The sequence below is a fragment of the Anguilla anguilla genome, chromosome 2 (genome assembly GCF_013347855.1).
Source record: "Anguilla anguilla isolate fAngAng1 chromosome 2, fAngAng1.pri, whole genome shotgun sequence".
NCBI classification, from domain to species: Eukaryota; Metazoa; Chordata; class Actinopteri; order Anguilliformes; family Anguillidae; genus Anguilla; species Anguilla anguilla.
The window spans coordinates 3,583,527-3,591,061 of NC_049202.1; the positions used below are offsets into that span (position 1 = coordinate 3,583,527).

General features: G+C 42.2%; 1 long non-coding RNA gene across 1 annotated transcript; it reads left to right on the plus strand.

Moving 5' to 3' along the window:
• The first annotated feature begins 5,893 nt into the window (after positions 1–5,893).
• On the plus strand, positions 5,894–6,844 carry LOC118220306. The gene is made up of 2 exons (XR_004763940.1): positions 5,894–5,947; positions 6,151–6,844. It is a non-coding gene; the product is annotated as an uncharacterized LOC118220306 (long non-coding RNA).
• Positions 6,845–7,535: the final 691 nt, after the last annotated feature.

The window sequence follows — 7,535 nt, forward strand, 5'->3', positions numbered from 1 at the left end:
CTAAACTGGTACCTGCAAATACCTGGTCAGGCTCCTAAACTTCTGATTTATGGTGCCACAAATCGCCACACTGGCATTCCTGATCGTTTCAGTGGGAGTGGATCTGGGACTCAGTACACACTGAAAATCACTGGAGTCCAGGCTGAAGATGCAGGAGATTATTACTGTCAGCAGCGCTATAGCTTGCCATTCACACAGTGATAGAGAGCCGTACAAAAACCTCCCTCAGTCAGACTGCACCGAGACTGCACTGCTGCAGCTGGGACCTACTGCAGGTGCTGAGGGGGGAGGCGCTGATCTGGAACACTGAGCTGTGGTGGATTATTATTAAATCACTTATACTCTCAAAACAATCACCATATATTTAAATATATTTCAGAATATCCACACTTTTAATATAGAATGTAATGTCAAAAAATTTCCAATGACTTTGCTTTATAATCACTCTCTGGCCAATGGACATGTGTTGTTCTGAAGCAGTGCTCTGACATAAAATATCACATTTCTAAATTAATTGATAGTTAATGAGTTTAACACAGGATGGCACAGAGCCCAGCAGCAGTGAACTGCAGGCAGTCCAGCACAGTGGAGTCGCTCAGTCCAGAGCTCTACCAGCACACCTTACACAGGCTGCTGCTGCACACCCTGACCAATCAGAGAGCTCCACTGCTGCTTCTGATCCAATCCTCCAACCCCGTAATAAAGGAGCACAGACTACAGACTGACAGCACCGCTGACCAATCTGGTGAGCCGCTGTGCAGAAGGGATCATATCATTATCTGTGAGGTCACCACAGGAGGGAGGGAGGGACTCCTTCAGCTCAGTCGTCCCTTTCTCTCTGAGGAAAAGCGATTCCTCTGGGTGCCTGTGTGCCTGCAGTCTGCCTGTGCCAGCTGCGCAGTGTGAGCTCCCAGATTCAGTGGCTGCGCTGCTCAGCTGGCTGAGAGCTAAATGAGAATTAGCGGCTGCTGGCTGCACACGGGGAAGAGCAGGGTTTTCTGGGCTCTCCAGGACTGATGGAGGAATTACAGTTCAGCACGTATATGAGGGTAAATCTTCGTTTGAAACATGAAATACATTTTTGTAAGGTTAAGTCAGTTTCCCCAATATTTGAACACAAGCATCTTCATTACTAGTATTCTAAAATGCAACTCCATTAAACTCAAAGAAAGATGGTCTTCTGAGTGAAATCAGGGAATGTTCATTGTTATCTTGCATTTCACTTTTCATGAATTTTAGATAGATATACTGCATCTGAGTTATTCCCTGCACCTGACAGATGTCTATGACTTTCCAAACTACCATGAAGAATCTACAATCATAACATTCAACATGAATTCATTCACCTCATATTTTACACAATGATAAGCCATATTCAGCCTGCCTGTCTTCACCAGTTATGTTCATAAAATCAGATACAACAAGGCCAAAAACAGTAATATTGACATTTAAACGTTTAACAGGGTAAAAACAGCATGTGTCCCAGCCCTCTATAGACCCACTGCTGTTCACACATCAGAGCTCCTCTAACTGTGTGTGACAGGATTTGTATAGAGGAAGGGGCTTTGCATACCTGTCCTGCCTCACTGCTCCACACACTTTAAGACCCCCAGTACTGATCAGTGACTGTCCAGTCCTTTCACAGACACTGACACAGGCAGCATTATGATGATGTCATACTTTGTACTGCTGGTGATGCTGGGACTCCTTGTACAGGGTAAGATAGATGGATCCATTTTAACTTGGAATTTTGGTTGTAGTTCACGTTTTCTTTGCTTACTTAAAAAAAAATATATATTTTTTAAACAGAGTTACCAGTGTTAACATTGTCAGAATATTGCATGTTACTTATGAAGATTTATCTGTATAGATTAATGTGCATTGACATCCATTTTCATTTTTTTCAGTTTCAGGATCAATGGCAGATATAATCCTGACTCAGTCTCCAGCAGCTCGGTCTGTTCAGCTGGGAGACACTGTCTCTATCAGCTGTACAATCAGTACGAGTTTGAGCGGCTGGCTCAACTGGTACCTGCAGAAACCTGGCAAGGCACCTAAACCTCTGATTTACCGGGCCACAAATCGCCAGTCTGGGATTCCTGATCGTTTCAGTGGGAGTGGATCTGGGACTCAGTTCACACTGACAATCACTGGAGTCCAGGCTGAAGATGCAGGAGATTATTACTGTCAGCAGAGTGGGAGCACGCCGCTCACACAGTGATAGAGAGCCGTACAAAAACCTCCCTCAGTCAGACTGCACAGAGACTGCACTGCTGCAGCTGGGACCTACTGCAGGTGCTGAGGGTGGAGGCACTGGTCTGGAACACTGAGATGTGGTGGATTATTATGAAAATGTTTATACTCTCAAGTCAAAACAATTACCATATACATTAATATATTTCAGAGAATCCAAACTTTTAATTAGGAATACAATGCCGAAGAATTTCCAATGATTTCGCTTTTTAATTTCTCCCTGGCCAATAGACATGTGTTGTTCTGAAGCAGTACTCTGACATAAAATATCACATTTCTAAATGAATTGATAGTTAATGAGTTCAACACAGGATGGCACAGAGCCCAGCAGCAGTGAACTGCAGGCAGTCCAGCACAGTGGAGTCGCTCAGTCCAGAGCTCTCCCTGCACATCTTACACAGGCTGCTGCTACACGCCCTGACCAATCAGAGAGCTCCACTGCTGCTTCTGATCCGATCCTCCAACCCCGTAATAAAGGAGCACAAGCTACAGTCTGACAGCACCGCTGACCAATCCGGTGAGCCGCTGTGCAGAAGGAAACATGTCATTATCTGTGAGGTCACCACAGGAGGGAGAGAGTGACTCATTCAGCTCAGTCGTCCCTTTCTCTCTGAGGAAAAGCGATTCCTCTGGGTGACTGTGTGCCTGCAGTCTGCCTGTGCCAGCTGCGCAGTGTGAGCTCCCAGATTCAGTGGCTGCGCTGCTCAGCTGGCTGAGAGCTAAATGAGAATTAGCGGCTGCTGGCTGCACACGGGGAAGAGCAGGATGTTCTGAGCTCTTCAGGACTGATGGAGGAATTACAGTTCAGCACCTATATGTGGATAAATCTTTGTTTGAAACATGAAATACATTTTTGTAAGGTTAAGTCAGTTTCCCCAATATTTGAACACAAGCGTCTTCATTACTAGTATTCTAAAATGCAACTCCATTAAATTCAAAGAAAGAAGGTCTTCTGAGTGAAATCAGGGAATATTCATTGTAATCTTGTATTTCACTTTTCTTAAATTTTAGATAGATATACTGCACCTTAATTATTCCCTGCGCCTGACAGATGTCTATGACTGTCCAAACTGCCATGAAGAAACTACAATCATAACATGCAATATGAATTCATTCAACACATATTTCATACAATGATAAGCCATATTAAACCTGACTGTCTTCACAAGTTATGCTTATATAATGAGAATTATCAAAGCCAAAAATAGTAATATTGACATTTAAATGTTTAACAAGGTAAAAACAGCACGTGTCCCAGCCCTCTGTAGACCCACTGCTGTTCACACATCAGAGCTCCTCTAACTGTGTGTGACAGGATTTGTATAGAGGAAGGGGCTTTGCATACCTGTCCTGCCTCACTGCTCCACACACTTTAAGACCCCCAGCACTGATCAGTGACTGCCCAGTCCTTTCACAGACACTGACACAGGCAGCGTTATGATGATGTCACACTTTCTACTGCTGGTGATACTGGGACTCCTTGTACAAGGTGAGAAAGAGAGATCCATTTTAATTTGTGATTTTGGTTATAGTTCACATTTTCTTTGTTTTAAATTCACAAAACTAGTGTTTTCAAGCAAACGGTTACAATAATATGATAATAAGTCTGATCAGAATTTTGCACAGCGTTTGATACAATAACATTATGTTGACAACAATTTTCATGCTTTGTTTTTTCAGAATCAATGGCTGATATTGTATTAACTCAGGATCCAGCAGCTCGGTCTGTTCAGCCTGGAGACACTGTCTCTATCAGCTGTACAGCCAGTGAGGGTGTGAGCAACTGGCTCCACTGGTACCTGCAGAAACCTGGTCAGGCTCCTAAACTTCTGATTTGTTGGGCCACAGATCGCCAGTCTGGGATTCCTGATCGTTTCAGTGCGAGTGGATCTGGGACTCAGTTCACACTGAAAATCACTGGAGTCCAGGCTGAAGATGCTGGAGATTATTACTGCCAGAAGGGCTATACCAGGCCATACACACAGTGATAGAGAGCCGTACAAAAACCTCCCTCAGTCAGACTGCACAGAGACTGCACTGCTGCAGCTGGGACCTACTGCAGGTGCTGAGGGGGGAGGCACTGATCTGGGACAGCAGTACTGCCAACTGGGCTGTAGGGGGCAACAACGAGCCACAGCTCAGAATGCACACCTCTCTGTGCTGAAGAGGAGCTGCTCTGTTTCACCCACTGAACCCATAGCAGAGCTGCCGCTGAACCACACACACTTCTGTACCACAACATCACAGGCATCACACAGCACATCAGCTCACAAGCAGCAATCATCTCCATATTGCTCTGGAGTTCAGACTAATGCAGAGGATGTGTACATTCTCCCAGAGGTGGAATGAGTGGGGTTTCAAATGAATTGCTTCCAGAAACGGTATTATGACTATGTATTCAATACATACATGATAATTTATTATTAATGGTGCTTCTATACTGGTGGAATCCTGGTTTCATTGCAGCTGTGCTGGGCTGAATCACAGAATCAGATTTTACTGTTATCTGAGATATCATTTCTATCATTTGCATTATTATCATTTCAGTAATAATCTGTGAAAAATTGTCATGGTGTAATAGAATCGCACAATCAAGTGAATACGAAGCATTTTTCCTACTGTGTTATCCAAGCTTTATTATATCAAATATTATTATTATTCATCACCATTTGAGAATTTTACTTCAGACAAAACAGCATGCACATAATTCCATAACAAATTCTCATGATATAAGATTAGAGATTTTTTTAAGTTGACATATATCGAGGAGTTGCACAAGCATCCATCATATTTCAGGCATGGATTCAGTACTGGATTAGTATTACCAGAACACATTAATGAAATTTTTAAACTGCGGGTATGTAAAACCAACAGACATATCTGATTCACGCAGGATTCAAATCATGAATACCAGTAAAGCAGTCATGATGGAGTACCTCTCCTTGTTGAGCGGGAGATGAGAGTGATCTGCCTGTGTGACTACAGGACACATAACGGGCCTTTCACTCACCATACAGACAGTGAGAACTGCATCACTCCCTTTGTAAACTCTTTGAGTTAATGCTGTAAAAATGAATGCTAATGATTTAGCTCAAAGAAGGATGAACATGAAATTTGCATTGCTGGTAGCATTATTTATCATGCTATTTAAAAACAGAATGAGTGAAATCAGTGAATGTTCAAAATATACAGTATTTCACTTTTCATTGATTCTAAATGGATGGACTGTAACTGAATAATTTCCTGCGCGTGATTGATGTCTTTGACTTTCCATACTGCCATGAAGATACTACAATCATAACATGCCACGTGAATTTATTCAACTCATGTTTTACACAATGATAAGCCATATTCAGCCTGCCTGTTTTCACCAGTTATGCTTGTAAAATCAGAAATTACAATGCCAAAAATAGTAATATTGACATTTAAATGTTTAACAGGGTAAAAACAGCACGTGTCCCAGCCCTCTATAGATCCACTGCCTTTCACACATCAGAGCTCCTCTAACTGTGTGTGACAGGATTTGTATAGAGGAAGGGGCTTTGCATACCTGTCCTGCCTCACTGCTCCACACACTTTAAGACCCCCAGCACTGATCAGTGACTGTCCAGTCCTTTCACAGACACTGACACAGGCAGCATTATGATGATGTCAGTCTATCTACTGCTGGTGATGCTGGGACTCTTTGTACAAGGTGAGAAAGATGGTTCCATTTTAACTTTGGATTTTTGATTGTTGTTCACATTTACATTGCTTACTTTTCAAAACATAAATGTTTATACAAGAGTTGCCATTGTTGTCTTGTCAAAATTGCCAGAATATTGCATGTTGCTTATCAATGTTTATCTACATAGATCAATGTTCATTGACATCCATTTTCATTTTTTTCTATTTCAGGATCAATGGCAGATATAGTTCTGACTCAGTCTCCAGTAGCTCGGTCTGTTCAGATGGGAGACACTGTCTCTATCAGCTGTACAGCCAGTGAGAGTGTTTACTACTCCGATATTAGCGAGAACTTCCTCAGCTGGTACCTGCAGAAACCTGGTCAGGCTCCTAAACTTCTGATTTACTGGGCCACAAATCGCCAGTCTGGGATTCCTGATCGTTTCAGTGGGAGTGGATCTGGGACTCAGTTCACACTGAAAATCACTGGAGTCCAGGCTGAAGATGCAGGAGATTATTACTGTCAGTGTTTAGATATCAGTGGTAGCGTGGTGTTCACACAGTGATAGAGAGCCGTACAAAAACCTCCCTCAGTCAGACTGCACAGAGACTGCACTGCTGCAGCTGGGACCTACTGCAGGTGCTGAGGGGGGAGTCACTGATCTGTGACCCTGAGGGGCTCTGCTCAAATTCTGAGCTGTTTTATGCATTAATATCTCTCATATTCTGATATTTAATTAAATTTAGCCAAATGTTAATGTGAGCACATCCAAACCTTCCTGTTATGATCCATTTTAATTATATTAGCATAAACCTTTCATTGAAGGAATACACTTGAGATACTGGCACTTATACACTTGAGATATAAGTACTTTGTAAACTCAAAGAAAAGATGCACAGATTTAACTAAAGACTGGAGTGGTGATTTGCAATTCAATTACATTTACTGGACCAGAGGTGGGACTCAACATGCACAAGTGAAATATCTTGAATGTAATAGTTTTTTCTTTTTTTTTTTTTTTTACATATTTGAGGTTTTTCCAGGGGTAAATTATAATTAATGATCTAAACATATCTTTTGCAGATTGGTCAATGTTACCTTAATTTTCATGATGAGACCCAGAAACATTCTAGGATAATTCCTTTCCCGTAGTTGCACAGGATCTTTGTGAAATTAATATGGAATTCCAATGAGCTACCGGCTACAGGGCATTCAGAGATGAGAGTGACTCTCACACCCCCCAGCAGTGTTCCTCCTGCTCTTTCCCAAACTCCAAATTCAGCTCCATCTTCTGCACTGACTACACTTTCACCCTTGGCTGTGGAAAAACTGATACATCATAGGAAATCTCGCTCATTCCTTTGCATAGATGTGCAGTTCTTAAGTATCGCCATGATTTACAATAGGAGGAATTTTCATGCTTACTGAAGACTAATTTAAGTTTAATTTTGGCCAAATTTGAATAAATAATGCAGGATTGACCCTGTGCTCCCTTCCAAATATTCAAGTAATCAGAATTCTATGGCTGTAGAGGACACCACTATGGGATGAGCTTCTATGCAAGGCACAAGCTGCCATTACACTGTCTGACCACTGGGAGGAGACAGAGAGTGCT